This window comes from Zonotrichia albicollis, chromosome 5, assembly GCF_047830755.1.
Source record: "Zonotrichia albicollis isolate bZonAlb1 chromosome 5, bZonAlb1.hap1, whole genome shotgun sequence".
In the NCBI taxonomy this organism is placed as follows: Eukaryota; Metazoa; Chordata; class Aves; order Passeriformes; family Passerellidae; genus Zonotrichia; species Zonotrichia albicollis.
In genome coordinates this window covers 19,597,917-19,617,649 of record NC_133823.1, presented here as the reverse complement: position 1 = coordinate 19,617,649, position 19,733 = coordinate 19,597,917, and the positions used below count along the sequence as shown (strand labels likewise).

Here is a 19,733-nt window from a genome sequence, read left to right as displayed (position 1 = left end):
CAGACATTAAACATACCAATAATTTTGTCTTTCAAAGTGAGCCTAATGTATCCAGCATAGCTGAGGGAAAAGGAGAGGAAATAACCTGCAACACAGATGGAACAAAGGCTCTGGAGATTTAGTGTGCAGCTTCCAATGTGAAGTGTCCTTTAGCAGTAAACCTGACTTAAAATATCCTGGTTTTTTTTTTTTTTTTATCCTTTGCAGCTTGGTTCTGCTTCTATACCTCACCTAGACTGCCTCCTCCACAAAGAATTAAGGCAAATTTTAAGGGCATGGACTGAAATAATCCAGGTTGAAAAACCCCTTGGGATGGGGAAAGTGGTAGGGTGGAGAAGGCAACAAAAATCTGATGCAAAAATTTAATTGCTATTGTTCATCTAGTACAAATTACTTTTGGAAGGGTTACGAATCACAATTATTTTAGAAAATGCTTTGTTATTATTTATGGATTCTGTAGATTAAAGATTGTTGTTGAGACTTACATGCTGTGATGAAAGGCTTTTGAAAATTACTTGAGAGTAGTAAAATTCCAGTAAACAGGAACTAGTTTTCAAATATGCACAGACTGAAAAAGAAGAAAGGAGGCAAGGCATTAAACACCACAGGAAAAAATGGTGCAGATTTAGATTTGGAATTCCACAATGTCATAAATTTCTTCACACTGTGGGAATGAGTTCTTGTCCTGAAGAAAACAGCCACAGTGGGCGACAATTCGCATGTAGCCGAGAGTGGGGTAACACCTCCTAAATATGCAAACTATGATGGATTTCTCCAAAATAAAAGTAGCCAAGTAACAGGTTTCTGGATAACCATAGAGTCCTAAAGGCAACCTGTGAAATGACACAAGACACTGGGGGAATGGGCACTTCTTCCCATGGAAAAGGGCCACATTTGTGGCCACTTGCATATGACAAAAGTGGAGTGCAATAGCCTAAATGAGAAAATTTGGAAGAAATTCTTTCAAAAAAAAGGTGCCGTATACTAGAGCCTTGTCTGCACATGGGACCCCAAAAAGTACGTCTGAGCTGACACCCAGGCCCTGGGGAAAGGAGTTCCTTTTCCTATGGAAAATGGCCTCCATTTGCAGCCACTCACACTAGACCAAAGTGGGGCTCTGACCTGAAAATTTGAAAACTTTGCAGGATTTCTCCCAAACCAAAGCTGCAAGCAATGAGGACCCTGCCCTTTGAGCCCCAAATACCTGCCCTTTGAGCCCCAAATACCACCTCTGAGCTGATACCCAGACCCTGGGGAAATGAGCTCTTTTTCCCATGGAAAATGGCCTCCATTTGCAGTCACTCCCACCGGCCGATAGTGGGCTGCCGACCTAAAAATTTGTAAACTTTGCAGGATCCAAACCAAAGCTGCCATCAGGTTGGACTCTTTTCTGCCTTTTCAGCCCCAAATTCTGACTTCGATCTGACCCTGAGAAACTGCGTGAATGAGGTTTTTTCCCCATGGAAAATAGCCACTCTTCCCATTCTCTTGCATGGTGCTGTAAATGCCACACTGACTGCAATGTTGTATTTTTGTCAATTTTTTGGAAAGGCCTGGAATTTCTTCGACTCTTTCATCTTCTCTTTAAGTAGCTTTTGATTTGGCAATGTGTCTGCCTGTTTTCCTTTCCTGTAAAGATTTAAAGATCTTACTGAAAATCACTAGCTCCTTATCAGAAGAAAAACTACTTTCAGAAGTTTGAAATGTGTATGAGATATTTAGCAAGCAATAAATATTTAGTGTATTTATTTTATGTATAAATATTTAGGAATAATTAGCTCCAAATCATTCTCACTGCACCAAGAGGTCTAAAGGGCAAGTGTTTTATCAGTATATTACAAAACAGTTTCATATATATTTAATGGATTTTGCTAATTTGACCAGATGTCAGACTAGGAGGACCAGTGACACCAAACAGTTGCAGCTGTCCAAGAACTTAGGTGATTTTTAGACAAATTGAATGTGGAGGATTGGGCAATCTAGATAATTTTTTTTGCCTTTCATTCCCCTTTCCTTTATTGCACCTTTACCACAACTTGATATGGCATTAGAAGGATGCTTTATCATTTCATCTGTTTCTTGGCACTTACTGAACCTTGACTTACTCAAAATGTCTCTCTCTTGGAAGTAGGGAGAAGAAAAGTGCCTGCTGGAGGTTTTACAAAGATGCAGGCTCACAGGCTAGGCACAGGAGAAACAGCAGCTCGCTGCTAAGATTTCGGCTGCAGCAGCCTGAAGGGAGGCTGTGCTGAGGGAAAAAGTGAGAGCGGGCACCAAGGCGAATCCTGAGCAAGGCAGTGAGTGACAGATGGCAGTGTCAGCCTTGCCCCAAGGAACAGGAACAAATATTGCCATGAGACTTCCCATGCCTGAGCCTGATGGAAGGGGAGTCTTATCAAGACAGCTATCTATTTCGTTTTTCCAGGGTGACCTCCACAGCATGATGGTTCCAGCCTAGGCTTGAAACCAGATTCTCATACCAAGACATGTATAGTTTCATGACATACCATAAAATAAGGTAATTTGTAAGTCTATAATACAAAAGAGGATTATGGATCACTATACTTCAACAGGAAATTCATGGATATACCTCCCTGACATATCAATTTGGAGCCCATGCCTCCAGATGACTTTCCCTCCTTTTTTTTTCCTCCAAGCATGGATGTCCTTTCGAGGAAGCCATAATAAAACTAATTTTTACCATCACCAAGGGCACTGCAGATGAAAAATGAGAATACAAGTTGAAATGAACATAAATATTAGATGCTAAAATACATCACTGTTCAGAATGCAGGAGGGACTGAGCACTGTGCAGTCCTCCATATATTCTGTAGCTTGTGACAAAGTCATTTCTGTTTCTTTCAGGAAGATAAATAGGTCATAGAGTTCAACTATATAATCAGTTAACATGTATAGGGTGTAGGAGAGAGTAGCATTTTCTCTTCCTATATCAATCTTTATGGAAACAAATAAAGCCTAAGAACTTCCAAACTTTCAAATGCCAAATGAACCCCAGAATCAGAGTTTAGACACAAAATCAACAAGATTCTGTCACCAAAAAAGGGGAAAGAAAATTAAAGATCAAATTTAAGAGCTTGATTTTCATGATTCAATGTCTATAGCAAGAAGTGGAGCCTTGTCAAGTTGTTATTTATTACCTGTGAGATTGGAGAGTCATACAATGGCACTCAAAGTGAAATGATGTCTATCAGGATTTTGTTGCTTTGGATCTAAAAATAAGGCTTATCTTTCATATTAATTTCAGTTAACATTTAAATCTGGCTATGGCACATGTATGGAATTGAGTTCCAAAAAGCCAATTAAAAAATATTGACCTGTGATGTATATTTTTTGCCAAGTAAAATGTATATTAATTATGTGAAAGCTTTTAGTCTATCTTACTGAACTACCTGTTACAAGTATTCATTGTCCTTTCATAATGTGATTTGGAAGAAACAATTAAAAGCTTAAAAAGAACATGCAAACTTACAATTTGATCCATAAATGGATCATATTAATTTCTTATCTAAATTTACTTTAATGTTTCTATAGTATACCAGCATATACAAGAAGTTAGATGAAAGTAAATTTGGAATAAGGATTCTTATAGCAAAAATTTCCCATTTCCATACTCACTATAGTATGAAGAATATTCATATACTTTTGTTTAATTTCTTTAGGTATAATTACTCTGGAAGATACTGTCATGTAGGAGGAAATACAAAGATAAACATGTTTGGGATGAAGAAGAGAGAATTTTCAGTATAATTTTCTTTGTGATTTATTTCACTATCAAAGGGAACTTTTTTTTTCCTTAGAAAAGGAAAGGGAGCTGAAGATCTGTGCCAGTATCCTCAGATTATCCTAAGGAAAAAAATATAGCATGCACATGGGTGCTCATGAGATTCAGCAAGGATAAAGATGGGTCTGCCTTAGGGCAGGGTTTTTGGATATATCTGGACTCAGAAGCAGGATGAGTGCCAAGGTCTTTGGGTCTCCAAGGTTTCTTTCTGAATTCCCTGGTAATACATACATTTAAGGAATCTAGTTGTTTTCATGAGGCAACTAAGCTGTGCCACTCTTTCCCGTGCTGGATAGCACTTTCTATATTTTGGAAATAGAGAAGATGGTCAGAGTAAAGATGATCACTTAGGAATGAGATTCATAATAGTGTAAATAAAAAGTCCAGATTCTGGCCCATAATTATAGTTTTTAATGGGATTGCATGACACATTCAGGTGAAATAGGAGCTCACAAACCTTCAGCCAAACTTTGCTCTGTGGACTTGTGTGCCTTTGGCTTTGTAGATGACAACAGCCTCAGACTCTGTCACTACAGCAGGCTCTGCCAGCTTCAAAATTCTTTAAAAATTAAAAGCTTATTCAACCAGAAATTGAGCATGGTTTTGTTAACCTCTTTAGTCTGTAATAGCTTTCTGAACCAAATCATCTAACCCTACTTTCTTGGTAGAACGAGACCCAGAAAGAAAAGGGTGTCTGGGAAGGCCCAAATGAGACCACTTTAATACAAAGTGACACTTAGTGTTAAAAGTAGGGATAGAAAATTAGGCTAAAAGCAAAATATGCTAATAGTGGACAATGATAAATTATGTGAAAAAATATAACTACAAATGTGCATAAATTTAGGCAAATAGAATAAACGAACCTTAAATCCTTGATATCTACACAAAACTTCATTAAATCAATTCATGGATATTATGTGAACCTGATCTTTCAGTTTTTAAACCTGTTCCCAGCTGTAACAAAAGCAGAAGGGGTTTTTTTGGTGTTTTTTTTTTTAGATTATTACATCACAAGAGTTAAATGGAAAGATGACTTGAGAAGAACTCAACTAAATTAAGGAGTACCCTTAAATTGTATTTGCATGGAGGAAATACATTTTACCATTGCAAGTTGCTTTCACAACAAGTTTAGCAAGAAGTTTGTGGAAACATATGCTGCAGCAAAGGCAGATATCAAAACCCCTTCACTACTGCTGTTGGTTTATAAACAAAAACCAGCCAGCCCACCTGAAATAAAGGAGTATTTAGAATTCATCACTCGTTGCAGACCCTTATCAACCCAGGTGACTGATAACTGAGGTTATCTCTGACTGTGTTCAAGGTGTAATTACTTGTAAGGTGATAGTGATAGTGTCTTGCTCTTCAAATAATCTAATAATTGGCAATTTAAATGGGGCTGGGATGTGGAAAGAGCTCCAGGCAGAGCAATGGTGGTCTCTTTGTGGTTACAGGTATGGAACAAATGAGTGTGTTCATACCTCTGAACCCCAAGCCCAAGCAGCAGTTTCCGAGCTGAAAACCAGATGGGGTTGCAGGACTTTGTAGGGAAGCTTTTGAGTCTGGCCACCCTTTTCCTCAGTGCCCCCACTGAGCCACACTGGCCTCACCAGGTGACAGCATTTTTCAGGAGGCTGCAGACCCAAACTGGGACACCCCAACAGCTGGTTCCAGACAGGAACACAGCAGCACAGAACACCCCAACTGCTTCACCTTGCTTCAATATTAAAGGTGCTATCTGTGCTTGCTTCACCCCTCCCTGTTATTGCAATAAATGAAGAATTTAGGATTCCTGCTTTATATCCATGGATGTTTTTCAGCTCACATTGTCAAAACAGGGACTCAGCAGTGAGGAAGTCTGTTTGCATAGATGATAATAACAATAAAATCTAGGTCAAGCTGTACTGCAGATTTTATTTAGACATTGCAGGTCCCTCTCACTCAAAACTGCCAGGGGTCTGGAGTTGTGACTAAGATGACAAAGGGAGTGCAAAGGAAGGCCACTAGCAACCATCATATCTTTGTAAAAACCAAACAACCAAGAACACAAAACTATGGTTGAGATATGACGTGTGTGAGAGCATTTATCACAAGAGTTGTAACTGAATTAATTGGAAATAATTGGAGGGAAGAGAAGGGAGAGAGGTCCTCAGGACAGGGGCAGCCTGCATCCAACACGAACAATGGAACACAAGTTTTCCCCTTTCTGCTACCCACATACTATTCACACAGTTTCCCCCCCCAAGCACCTCCACCTTATCAAGCAAGCATTTCTCAGTATTGACTGATCAGTGGCTCTAGATAAGAAGCACCTGAATTTTTGAAGACCAGCTCCTGGACTTCATTTTAAGATCATTCAATCCCTGTAAGAGCAATGAAATGTTGAGATTACATAGGATGCCTTTGAGGTCTAAGCTATGAAAAAGCCCACAGCAACCTGGCATCTGGGAAAAATTATCTTCTGTTAACCCAAACAGAAGGATACACAGGCAATACACATATTTTGACAGTTCTCATTCATACCTTTGGCTATCAAAACATCTCAGTTTTGAATAGCTAAGTTTTTTTTACCAAAACTTTAACAAAGATAGAAAAATAACTATTCATATTCTGCTGCATGCGTAAACATACACACTTTACTGAAACAGATACCTGTGGCTTCTTAAGCAGATAACATTCATTAAATTATAATTGTTGGGATTTAATGTAATTTGTGTGCACTCCTAAATGCTGTGAGGAATAGAGGAATAGAGCATAACACATTCCTCATTGCCTACGTGTCAACGTGACAATGCCACTCATTCACATACTCAATAATTGGTTCACGTATTCCTAAGTTAATTCCTAAGAATTTAGGGATGAAAATTTGATACAATTAAAATTTTAAACTTTGTACTTGTTTCTTTTTTTTTTTTTTGCTATCTATATATTTAGGATATTCACCTACCATGAATTTTCACCTACCATATTTTACAAAGCTTGATTATTTCAATTGTGAAAAAACACAAAATGACTGCATTCACCATCTACCCCTTAAATAATCACCATTGTTCCGCTTATGAGACTCTGAGACTCACAGGGTTGCAAAGGAAAATACAACAGAAGGGAAATAAATTGATTATTATATTCAGGACTATACCAAGAAAAAGATTTTCTTTAGCAGAAAGTAATTTGGCTGCCTTTTTAAACATCCACTCAAATTTTCTTCACAGGAGCATCCTGAAAAATGTACAGATTCACTACATTTCAGAAACCAACTGATTTTCTAACCAAACACATCAGCCAAGGCAAACACACACATACATTATTATTTACAATCCAGTATTCCTGAAAGCATCAATCTTGATGAGTCCATCACTCTGTTCTTTGTATCTTGGTAGTAACAGTTCATCAACAGAAGAGTGACAAATATAAATAAATCAAGACAGAAAACAAATGACCCTAAAAAGAGACTCTGCCCTCTTCATCTTGAATCTGTGAGAGCTGAGTGATGGAGAGCTGGACACAATAAAAGATTTAGCACTGCAAAGAGGGGCTACAAGGAGCACCAGCCTCTCAGTCTGAAACTGCAATTCAAAAGCAGACACCACAGCTACCACTTCACCCTGAAGGGGCCTGTTCTCCTCGTGACTGAGAATCCCCCAAAGGCTCACACCTCCACACGTGCACCTGCTGCTGCTGCTCTCCTCAAACATAGCAGTGAACCCTGCTCAGTCCTTCATTACCAAAGCAATGGAAAAAAAAGTTCTGGTTTATCCTTTAGGCTCTGGATGCAAGCTGGACAAAGAGGCCTTTTTGCAATGCTGGGTGAAGCTCCAAACCAGCCGAGTACTCATCCATCACTGATGAGGTCTCTCCTCCCCTCCTCGGCAGATCTCCCTTTGGCAGTTCAGCTGCTTTTGGTTCAGCTCTAAGGTTGCCCTGCCCTTCCCACACCTTATTCAGGAAGCTGAGGCACTCAGCATTAATGTTGAAGTTCAGGAGCCTTTTTTCTTTTTTAGTCCTTAAAACAAAACTCCACAATGAAAGCAATTCCCAAGCTCCTAATAGAATCTTCTATTAATATCTTATTTTAATATAACCTTCTTTTATCTCAGGTAATTTCAAGCCTACTTTTTTGCTGAAAACTTTTGGAAGTATTAGTTTTTAGCGAGAAAGACATTTAAAATATTTTTTTTAATAGCAACATTATTTTTCAAGTATTTTCTGCTCACCTGCCTCCAGTTCTAAGTGCCATTCTGAGCAAAAAATGGAAGGACAAAGATGGGATCCATCCTTAATTTAATTCAGGTAATCAATCGTTTTAGCACAGTTAAACAGTAAAAATGTGCAGAGAGATAAAGGCACCACAGAAAAAAGGTACACATCAGAATCTTATTACCAGTCCTTCCATATCTCATATTTCAGAATTTGTTGCAGCACACAGAAATCATTTGCACTGGTAGCACCTTCTCTGAGCACAGCAGTCACAGAAGTAGCAGCGCATTGACAGGACAGGAGAGACATTTGGCCAAAGTCTGGACTGAAGCTGAAAAGAACTTGTGCTCTTGGCAGAGCAAGGTGTGATTTCCCAGAGGACAAGTACTGCAGCATCACAAAAAATAACAGTTTCATGAGGAATTCTCAAACTCAGGAAAAAAAATTATTGGCAGAATGAAAAAAGATTGAAAAAAAGATTGAAATTACACCTGTGGCAAAAGAGGACTAATTTTGAATTCATTGCATGACAATGGATGGAGTCCTGTTACCTGGCCTGTTTTGAGGCCAATACAGAACAATTTTACCTGCTGCTCTGAGCTCTATCCTCTTGCAGGAGTCACATGGCTTTGCTTGTCCTTCAGGCAGAAAACAGTCTGCATACTTTTCAAAGATCAGACGCTGCTGAAATCTGACGAATTAATGGTTTAATTTTGCCAAGCTACCCTTGAAGAGACTTTCATTTCATGGAGGAATTTAAAAGGGGTTTGCTCTTTTTGAAATATTTTGTTTGGTTAAGAAAAAAGCACTTTCACACATCCTTTGCAGTACCAGGGCACTTAGCAACTCCTCTAGTGGGTCTTTACCCTCTGTCTAGAAATAATACAGCTATCAAACTTTAATGCTTTTATTTTGTGTTGAATTTTTGGCCTTCTGTGAGCACTGTTGTATGCTGTAATAACATATTTTGAACTAAGCATTGCTGAAGTTTATTATGGACATGCACACAGTGTTATCTCCCATTTTCCTTAGAGCAAACTAAAATATTTAAAATTAATTTCAATCAAAATATTTGCTTTTTATTCTTCAAGGGAAAAAAAAACAAATCTATTTGTTTTGGGTTGCAATATGTGTCTGAACCATGGTGTCACGTTTAACTTGAGGGAATGGCATGAAGCTGTGTCAGGGTAGGTTTAGTGTGGATGTTAGGAAAAGGTTTTTCACTCATGAGGTGTTTGGGCACTGGCACAGGCTCTCCAAGGCAGTGGTCACAGCACCAAGCCTGACAGAATTCAAGAAGAAATTGGACAGTGCTGTCAGTACATGAAGCGGTTCTTGGTTCCTGTGGTGGTTCCTGTGCAGAGGCAGGAGCTTGACTTGATAATCCTCATGGATGATCCAGCTCAGGATGTTCTATGATTCTATGACAATCCCAGCTGGCAATTAAATTTGCTCCCTCCCTCTATAGTGGGACTGGGGAGGGAATCAGAAAAGTCACCCTGAGAAGACTCATGGGTTGAGACAAAGACAGTTTAGCAGGTAAAGCAAAGGCCGTGCACACAAGCAAGGCAGAACAAAGAATTCCCTCAGCACATCTCACAGGCAGGCGGGTGCTCAGCCATGCCAGGAAAGCAGGGCTTCATCACATGGAAAGGCTACTTGGGAAGACAAACACCATCACTGCGGTCAACTTTCATGTAAAGAGGTCTCATTAAAATGTCCAGGCACGTTTAACTTGCAAAGCAGTACTCCAAAGCTTTCTGAAAATGCACTTGATTTATGTCACTGCTCTTCTGCTTTACTGAAAGGTAAGTGAGCATACAAATAGTGAAATTCTTAAAAAAAAACTAAACCAAAACATGGTCTAGAGCATGGCCTTTTAAAATACAGGTAATCTGCAGCCTGCAAGCCATATAGGCAGCCTGCAAAACTGCTGTTCAGAGGTTCTGATGCTCCTGGACATCGGTGTTGCAATAGTTAAAAACCACAGCACACCAAGGTGTCCACCTTGGAACCAGTCCTTTTGCAAGAAAATTTTTGCAGCTGAGTAGGAACTGAGAACTGTGGGAAATGGATTTGTAGAGTTCTCAGGGCCTGACAGAAGGCCCACACAGTGTGTATCTGTATGCAAACTTTGAGATAAGAAATGCTGACTTAGAAATGCTATAGAATAGGACAGATATTGTTGAGAGAGAAATGGAGCTAGAAAAAAGTTTTAAAGGATGGCCTTGCAAATAAGACTAGATACTTTGGAGAAATAGAACTATGAAAGGTTTATTGTACTAGGACCCATGAGGGGTAATTTTACATGATTGGCTCTAAGATTTTTACAGTATGGTGCGGTAAAAAGCTGATAAACTAAGAAATGCTTATGGTGCTTTGTAAAGAGAAATAAGAAATTTTAAGAGCCAATTAAGAAATAGTTGACTTCTGATTTGATAGTGTGAATTATAACATTGGCATTGTGTCACCCTCCTCATGAGACTGAAAATGGCATAAAAGTTTTTAAAATGCCTCTCAGTTGCCCCATCTCTGGGTCAGAAAATGGTATAGTCTGACAAAGAGCAATCTCAAAAACCACAGGTTATATTCCATGAAGTCCTAAAATGCCATGGGGAGAGAGTGGGAGGAGAATTGCCGGGCCAAAGCACCAGTTCAATCCTGGGCAAAGAGTTTTGCCTGACTCAGCAGGCCTGTGAGGTGAACAACAACCTCAGACAAATATGGGGCATTTGTGCCATTTCCATATACATGCAGCCATCCTACCTGTCAATATGAATTCATATTAAAGTCCTAACAAACTCAGAGACATGACAGAAACAGCTCATACTACCACATCAAAGTGGAAAATGGGGGCCTGATTTTCCTAGGTTTTGGACAGTAATTAATGTCCTTATATATTTATATAGTATTTAATACAAGCTCACTATGATCCTAGAGTCAAGCATGATTGATCATTATGAATTACGTGTTAATAATGATTAACTGCAATGATTAACTGCTGCTGTTCAAGTCAGTGACAACTATAGTTGTCATTGTTATGTTAATTTGCAACACTGTAAAAATGATGACGGACTAAATTGACTTAAATTACTTTAACATAACCTATACTCAGTTTTAATTATTGTAAAACCTGTTCTTACAGTTCTATAAATAACTTGCTGGAATTCATGTCAAACCCCATTCTCCCCACTCCTATGTTATTAGCAGAGCTTGTTGAAGTCAAAGTCAAAATATATATCTTTCTAAGATAATTTATCCATAACAATATATTAACGTTCTTTTCTATTATTTAGGAGATTGAAAGGAAACACAGTTTAATTCAAAATCCTTGAACAGACCCAGCAGAAGGAATTCTCACATTACCTGACTGGAGGAGAACTACCCACAATTGCAACCCAGAGGGAATGGGACAACTCCTGTAAAAGGCAGCTGCTGCAGTGATTGAGACAGTTACCAAAAACTTGAACTTTCCCTGCCTAGCAGGATAGTGAGGGCAAGCAGGACACCGATGCTGACCAGTGGTCAGAGGGGCTGCCTGAGGCCTTGGCCCCCACTGCCTTTGGCAGCTGACCACTTCTGCTCAGCCTTTTCTTCCTACACCAAGCTATTTCACCTTTTTTTGTCCCCAAACCATACCAATTGCTCTGGTGGAAATGAGAGCTGAGGTCTCTCAAAAACCCAGCACAGAGAGCAGCAATGAAATGAGGAGATGAAGAACAATCATTTAAAAAAAATTTAAAAATCAACCAACCCTCTCAGTGGTTGGAAAACTAGGAAAAAAAATTCTAAATAACATGTAAACCAAGAATGGCTGTATTTCCTTCTTTTAGCTTTTGTTTATTATGAGCCTAGAACTCTAGGCTCATAATAAACAAAAGGTAAAAGAAGGAAACTGTGGCAACATGTTTCATTAGCTAAATTCAAAATAATTAAGAACCATCTGAAGATTCCTTTCCCAATATCTACAAACTGAAAAATAAAATATAATCATGGAGTTATAAATAAAAAATATAGGCCTATTAACCATATGCTTCAAAACTATTAAGTGTCTGTCCTTCTGACTTGTACTTAGAAGAGAAATCTATCTTCTGATTTAAATACCCCTAGCTATACTGACTGTAAAAAGCCAGCTTTAATATTCCATGTACAACTAATCAGAGGTAAAATAAAATAAAAATATTAAGCTATTCCCAGGCTGTGGAAATTATAACCCCCATTCAAAATTTGGCTGGTTTGCAAAGTGTACCCTTTATAGATTTCACATTATTTCCAAATTACACTCAGTTCAGTGAAGGTCACCAGCAAAATTTGAGCATATCACAATTTCAGTTACCAAAGACATTATTGAAATGTTGACAGCATATGTTACAAACATTGATCAATAAATTTTAGTGGAGGTCTTATTACATGCATGTAACACAACTGATTATTACTTTTCAGTAGTAATTGGTAGATTCATAGACTTTTCCACATTAAGGAAGGTCATGTGGGGTCAGATGAAAAAGTGTCAGATGCTTTGTGTAGGCAGGGCTATTGGAGCACACAGTGACCCTTTCAGAAATGGAATACAGAAAATGCAGAAAGTTCTGTTTGCTCTTGAACAGCCTACAGCAATGAGGTTGGGTGCCTGGCCCCAATGTCAAGCCCACAGCTTACTTCTCAAATTTCCTGATGCCCCAGATTTGGATCCTGCCTTGTAAAGAAACTAATTTTTTGCTATTGTGCCTTCAGGAAGAAAATACTTAGCTCTTGACTGTAATATCTATCATTTTTGTTTGCTTTATTCTCCTGCTTTTACAGTGCCTTTTATGCAGGTTTTTTTTTTTTCCTCTTTTCATTTCTAACACAGTGATTGTGCTATTTTTATACAATTACCTGAGCTAAGATAGCTTAGCTTGACAGATTATTAATGTTCAGAGTATCTTTTCTAAAGTGCACTAAAAGCTATTGACATGCCAAAGCACTGACTACACACACACAGAGAAATGTAATTCGAAATTATTGCAGATCCCTGGACTCCCATTTACAAAAGACTCTCACTCGCTCTCATTTTCTGCTGTTGTACCTTTTCCTCTCAGGCTTTATTAATCAACACTCCCACGGGGATCAAATATCAAAGCCTGACTGCCCTAAGGCAAACCACCATATAAATGTGGTGTTTGATGAACAAAACAGGAGAGGGTTAAGCCAGTCAGATGCCTCAAGATTAGGCTTACTAAATTCAGCAGTGCCAGAAGGACAAAGGTCAAAAAGGGGTTTTACATCTCCCTAAGTTTTACAAATCCGATGTTTTCTTGTGCTTGAAATGTGAGAAATCATTTTTATTGTGGTTTCCAAAATCAGCAAGCATCAATAGTTTGGGAGCTGTGGTACTGCTGTAATTATTATTTATTTTTACTTCTGTCACTGTAGCTTATGAGAGCTCAGGTGCTGAGGCATCATTGTGCTGTGCTAAGGTGTGTTTGGACATAAGGAAAAACCAGAGCTCCTGGACACAAGAAAGCCCAATGGTTAACAAATCAAAGTGCAGTTCTGACTCACCATAATTAGGAGGAAATTTTGTAGGTAAAATGTTTCCTACCTTCCGTGGATCTTGCCATGTGTAACTCTGATTTCCAATCAGCTGTAATGATAAGAACCTCTTCCTGAACCCAGCAAGGCCTTGGTGCAGCTTTAGGATGTGACACTGCATGAACAAACAGGGTACAACAGGACACACAAAGGCAGCATCCCCACTGCACAGGCAGGAGCAGGATATATAAATATATAAATATATAAATATATAAATATATAAATATATAAATATATAAATATATAAATATATAAATATAACAGGATATGGCAGGAGCCAGGTCCCAGGCTGCTCCTTCTCCTACCCAGAGAACTTTTCCTGAGATGAGTTTGCACTAATGACACCACTGAGTATCCTGAGGATACAAAACATCATTAGCCTTACCTTGGTTTCTAAAATACAAATGGCAGGCACTTCTGGCAGTTCAGAGACTATTAACAGCTGAAGGATGCTATTGTTTTGCCACCCTGATATTTTTGCCCTCTTTTGTAAGAGTTCCTTGAATTTATATTTTCAAAACAGAAGATAACTAAGAAGTAATAAAATACCTTGTGCAGGGCATTTATAATGTCCAGAAACCCTATTATCTTGATTTCCTAAAGAATGTTCAGACACATACAATAAATTGCAGTGAATTATACATATTAAAACAATTGATAATGGGCATTAGAAAGTCAAACTATTTCAGAAAGTAGGCACCTTATCCAGTAAGCTTGTTATTGCTTGCATTAGGTTGAAATGAATAACAAACTGTCTGAGATCTCCTCTGAGCTCTAAAATACCATATTTAAAAGTACTCTCTTTCCCTGGTAGGCATTTAAAACACCATATGATTCTACAAAAGCCAGTTTGCAATACTTCATTAAAAACTTTTTAAATGACCGAAAAATAAAGGAGGGGCAGTAATGCTTTTATAGTTCTTTGCCATGTTAAATAGTCATCTGTTCCCTGCCTTTAACATTTACAAATGTGCACCGTGACTGAGGGAGAACAGACTCTTCTCTCTGTGTGTGCACACATCTACCCAGGAAATGCTGTACAGGTAATCTTCCTTCTGTGCTGCATCGTAAATTACATATTTATCCCTAAGAGTCAGGCTTTACTTAGTCATTATCCTCTTGTTCCAAGTATTTTCCAAGGTGAAAACAATTCTTGACATTTGATGACCATTAACGTGGTGGTGGTGGTGGTACTGACTGGCAGAAAAACTACAGGCCTGATGTTTGCAGTGGTTTTGGCAAGCAAATAGCACTAAAAGACAGATTTATCCTATGATTCTCACTGGCCAAACACTGTTCAGCCTGTAGTTTGTATTTTGTCTATATGTGTTTTAGAGAGTAGATGATGAACCCTTTCACTCAAATGTACTTCCAATAAGAGAAGACCAAGATAAAAGACTGTCAAATAAAAATGGAAGAAGTAGACCTGATCTAGTAAAAGGTGTCCCTGCCCATGGCAAGGGATTTGGAACTAGATGATCTTTAAGGTTCCCTCCAACCCAAGGTGTTTTATGATTCTGTGAAATCACAGCGTGTCCAATTCCATAACCTTATGTTTTAAAAATGCTAGACTATTCTCTATGTTAGCATGTCTACACTGAGTTACACCTGCATATCATTACTGGGCTTCAGAATTTCTCAGTAAATTACTGTGAATTTCCAGTGAGACATAAAGGATGCCACTATTACCCTTTCCCTATGACTCATAGGGAATAGTACATCTATTTAAGTTAAGCACAAACCTTCCTTCAGTTTCTGTGCTCTTCATCTCAACATCGCAGACCCGTACTGCAGATTCTCAGTAGTCATAAACCAAGCACTCAGGCATTGCATACCCCTGAGTCTTTCTAATATTTCATTAGCTTCTAAAACATAGTTAAATTCAAGAAACAACAACAAAAAAAAGGTGCCATGAGAATTACCTGGTTTGGCAAATTCAAATGCAAACGCAAAGAAACTTCCCATAAGAAAAAAAAAAGAAAAAAGTACATATCATGTGTTCTTCAAAGGCAGGGATGGCTGCTTAGCACTGCATTTAATAATCTGTCCTGATGATTGGTAAGGAATATAGTTTACATTTAACTGCTGAACTAAGGAAAAGCATATCAATGATAGAGCCATTGGTAAACAGCTCTAACATCTGAAGGCAGCTGAGTCAATTAAATCAATGGTAAAGATTATGTCTGAAAAGCATTGTATTTCCAGCATGTAACTAATGGGAAAGGAAATCATTGGCTTTGAATTAAGAGATAGATACGATTCCTCTTAATTACACTTCATTACCCAAGAGCAGTCCTTGTGAGTGATACACAGCAAAACAGTACGCAATCAGTTCAATGTTTTATAAGTAAAAAACCACCATGGGATATGATGCATGCTAAGAGAACATAGCATTACTGTTATCTTCTCATTTATATTTCATGACTTGTGGCCCTTTCAATGATGAGATTTCCTTTTGTCTATTAATGGATGTCCTTTGATAAGGGACTACTTAATTAGTAATCAGTGATAGAAAGGATTTTTGGCATTTTGGATATTGCAGTCTTAATCTCAGTCCTTTACAGATACAGATGAAAGCCATGCTTTAATGACTGATATGTCCCCTTTATTGGCCAAAACAAGAAGCCGGTATAAAGGAAAATTTGGATTGACCAAAAATATGACCGCAAGGCAAAAGAAAAAAAATTATTAAAGATTTATTGTCTAGTGAGCATACTTCAGTTAACTAAGAATGAAGTAGGTTTTTTTGATGATTTTTAACACTATAGAAAGTAAACTGATGAAGATGCAGTGAATTTTGAATAAAAAGATTGTTTTTTAAAATTTTCCATACTTTTATGAGTCTTCCCAATTTTTGTCCTATAAAATGTTAGAAATTATACAAATGTTTTGGTCGACTTTGTGATGTAGTTCGTGAATTAAGTCTCAACAGAAAAGATTCTTCCAATGGCAGGAGACATAATAGGAATTTTGTCATCAGACTAATGAGAGAGAGGCTGAACCCTGTATCAGCTTTGTACCTGGCTTTTGGAAACGGCCAAAATTGGGCATCAGGTACTTTATTCATTTGTGGACACTAAGAACTGTCATGGTTATATTAGAAGAGCAACAAAACCTAGAAGGAAATACTTCAAGTAAAGAGCTCTTCCTATCTGAAAGAAGGCCAGGAAGAAAAATTACTGTTGCACTCTTCTAGTACACAATCCCTTATAATGTCTTGTCATGCATGTGGCCATTTTTGGAGCCTGAAAGGGTCTGATCTGATTGAACAACTTTGATATTCTTATACCCTTACATGCTTACATTTAGTCATTATTCACTCATGGATTCAGAGCAATCTCAGTTATTACTTCAAAGTTCTTTTGTGTTCTGGAAACAACTTGCAAAAAACTTTACCTCTGTCACTTATGAACACATGTTGCAAAACCAAAAATATGCCCAAGGTGGTGATTAAATAATTCCTCTAATTTCAGTGAATATTGAACCAAGTTTCCAGATAAGCCAGCACGTCCAATTTCATTACATGAATTCTTTCCTATCACTTTTGATGGATACATTTGTGGAGGAAGAGAAGTCCTCTAATGAGACCACAGATGTGGTGACTCTTACCTTGAGGCACTACAAATCTAATTCTTCTAAGACCTGTCTACCAATTTCCAAGAACCAGAACAGTAAAGAACATTTTTTTTTGAGCAATTGGTTGGTTTTGAGATCTTTGACACTATGTGTTCCATTAAAATCTTGACATATACCAGACCTTGGTATTTACATCTACAGTTTCCTTTTTGTGGTATTCCTATACGGATGTCAAAATTTTAATGATGCCCTCTGTTTTCTGAAGTGAAAGGGATGGAGCTGTCACTTGCAAGGGTAGGCAGGTCTGTTATCTGAGAAAGAAACAGCCATTCTGAAGATATTTTTCACATGAAACAGTGCTAAGCTAACAGCAAGGGACAGTCTTCTAAGTGTCAGTCCATTCTTAACTCACTCTGTAGTGCCTAGATACTGTCAGAGCACAGTGCAGGATATATGACACAAAAATCTTCAAACAGCATATGGAGGGGCTCAGCATAAGAGCTGGGCAAGACAGATACATATGTTATAATGCAACACCTCAGTGCAACAGAGCTCAGGTTCTGTATTTGTCACTGCCAGTTGTAGTCTATTTATATATATATATGTGTGTGTGTGTGTATATATATAGATGTATGTATATACATCTATATATGTATATAGAGATATATATATTTCTCTACATCTACAGATATACTGTCCCCAACAGTTTAACCCCTCTTTGCTTAACTATTAACTTGAGCTCAGCCTAAACATTCACACAAATATATGTGTGTGTATACAGTGTATACATATATATATCTCCAGGGTCACAGAGGTGCTTGTTGAAGATATAAGCCACAAAAAAAATTCATCTTCATGTTGGGTACCTGCAGTGTTCATCAGCACTTCTCACAGGCACTGCAACTCAGTGACAGATTCAATTTTTCTGAACACCAAAACCTGGCAGCTCCATGACTAGGCTCTTGGGAATTGCAGCGGTTTGGAAAACCAGAGATACAACATCTGTCCTCTGAACAACTTTTTTCTTCTTTACAGGAGCTACAAAGCGTCCTCCTACTCTTGTGTAGTAGTAACTGCTTTCATTGCCAAAATGTCCAAAGGCAGTCAGGCAAAGAGTTTAGGATAAATCCCCAGGCACTCTTAAGGGCGGAGTCCTTGAACAACAGAATTTTACATTTCTTAGATGCCACAGTGGAATTACACTCTTCATCTCAATGGTCCCTTTGTTGCTGGAAGAGCAGGTTCAGATCTCTGAAGAAGTAATCAGACCCCAAGTAATCACACCCTCTTATCTTTCATGACCACTGCTTTCCCTGAGCACTCTGGAAGCAGAATTAGCAAGGGTTTAGCAGCTGTGGAGCCATTCTCTTTCTGTTTTCTTTTATAGACATATGTATAAATCAGGAAGGCTCAATTGAAAAAGGGGTGCATTTACTTAGGCATAAAAGCAATAAGAATCTGGCTTCATATGTTCTATTTACTCAGAAAAGTAGTAACCTCTCCCCAGGCATGGAGCTGGGCCAAGCTACACAGTCCTGCCAATGCACTGCCATAGAACGAGGGCTAAAATTTGGCTCTAAAAATTTAATCCCAAGGAGTAATTTGATTACTTTTAAATGCAGCTTCGTTTTCAATTATTTTTCTCAGCACGCTCTTTCCTCGCCTCCATCCGGAGCTCGAGCTGTGCCATTATGTGCCTGTGCCTGGCCGGAGGAACACGCAGACCTCTGCCAGGCAGGGGGTACCAAACCATCCTTTATCAGGATGGCACCTGACAAACATCCCCTCCTCCTGCCCAGGGCCTGGAGGGACCTCGGTTTAGCTTGAGGAGCCCACGGAAAAGCCGCAAATTCTGTCACCAGGCTGTGCCTGCACGGCGCAGAGCAGGGATGGTTCAGAGCCCAACGCACGCTCATAGCACGGCACAGGCAGAGCCACGGAGGGCTGCTGGCTCCGCTCCTGGAACAGCAGAACTGCTCCAGGGGTTTTGTCTCCCGCTCGGAAACTTGCTCAAGCAGTGCTGTCATTACCTCACGGTGCTGCAGTTTGTTTGACAAGCATGTTATATATGATGGAATAAAAAAAGGAATGCTGCTGATGCTCTCCTTGTTGTCCTTATCAGATGACAGTGTGCACTTCTGCAGGCACTTGCCAGCACTGAGAAGGCTCAGCACTTTTCTGAAACCCAGGACTTAATGCCAAAGTCAAACATAAACCTAATTGTCTGCATTTTGACACTCAAAGTAGAAAATATATGTTCACCTGGTGGCCCTTAGCTCCTCAAATATCAGTAAAAAATGGGTCAGTCTGCAAAGTGAGAATATCAGCAATTCTTTCCTTTTCCGAGTTCACTTAGATCAGTGCATGGTGATATTTTATACATATAGTTTAAAAAAATCAGGGCATGTAAATTAATCCAGTGCAACTAAATATTTTAACTTTGAGGTCCTAAAAATAGATCAAGGAAGACAATACAATATTTCTTCAGAAAACTAAATAAATATTAGTGAGATTTTGATGACATTCTTTAAATAAATTTGCTACTAAGGACAACGCCTGAAGGTCTAGAAGATAAAAAGACACAAGA

The 19,733-nt window shown here is 38.6% G+C and overlaps 1 long non-coding RNA gene across 2 annotated transcripts in view; it reads right to left on the bottom strand.

Annotated features, from left to right (window-relative positions):
• LOC113458959 (uncharacterized) overlaps positions 1–19,733 on the bottom strand; it is a 203,235-nt gene that overhangs the window by 25,230 nt on the left and 158,272 nt on the right. For both annotated transcript variants that reach the window (XR_012580385.1, XR_012580386.1), the window contains one exon: positions 486–568. This is a non-coding gene — a long non-coding RNA (uncharacterized LOC113458959). The remainder of the gene's footprint in view (positions 1–485; positions 569–19,733) is intronic.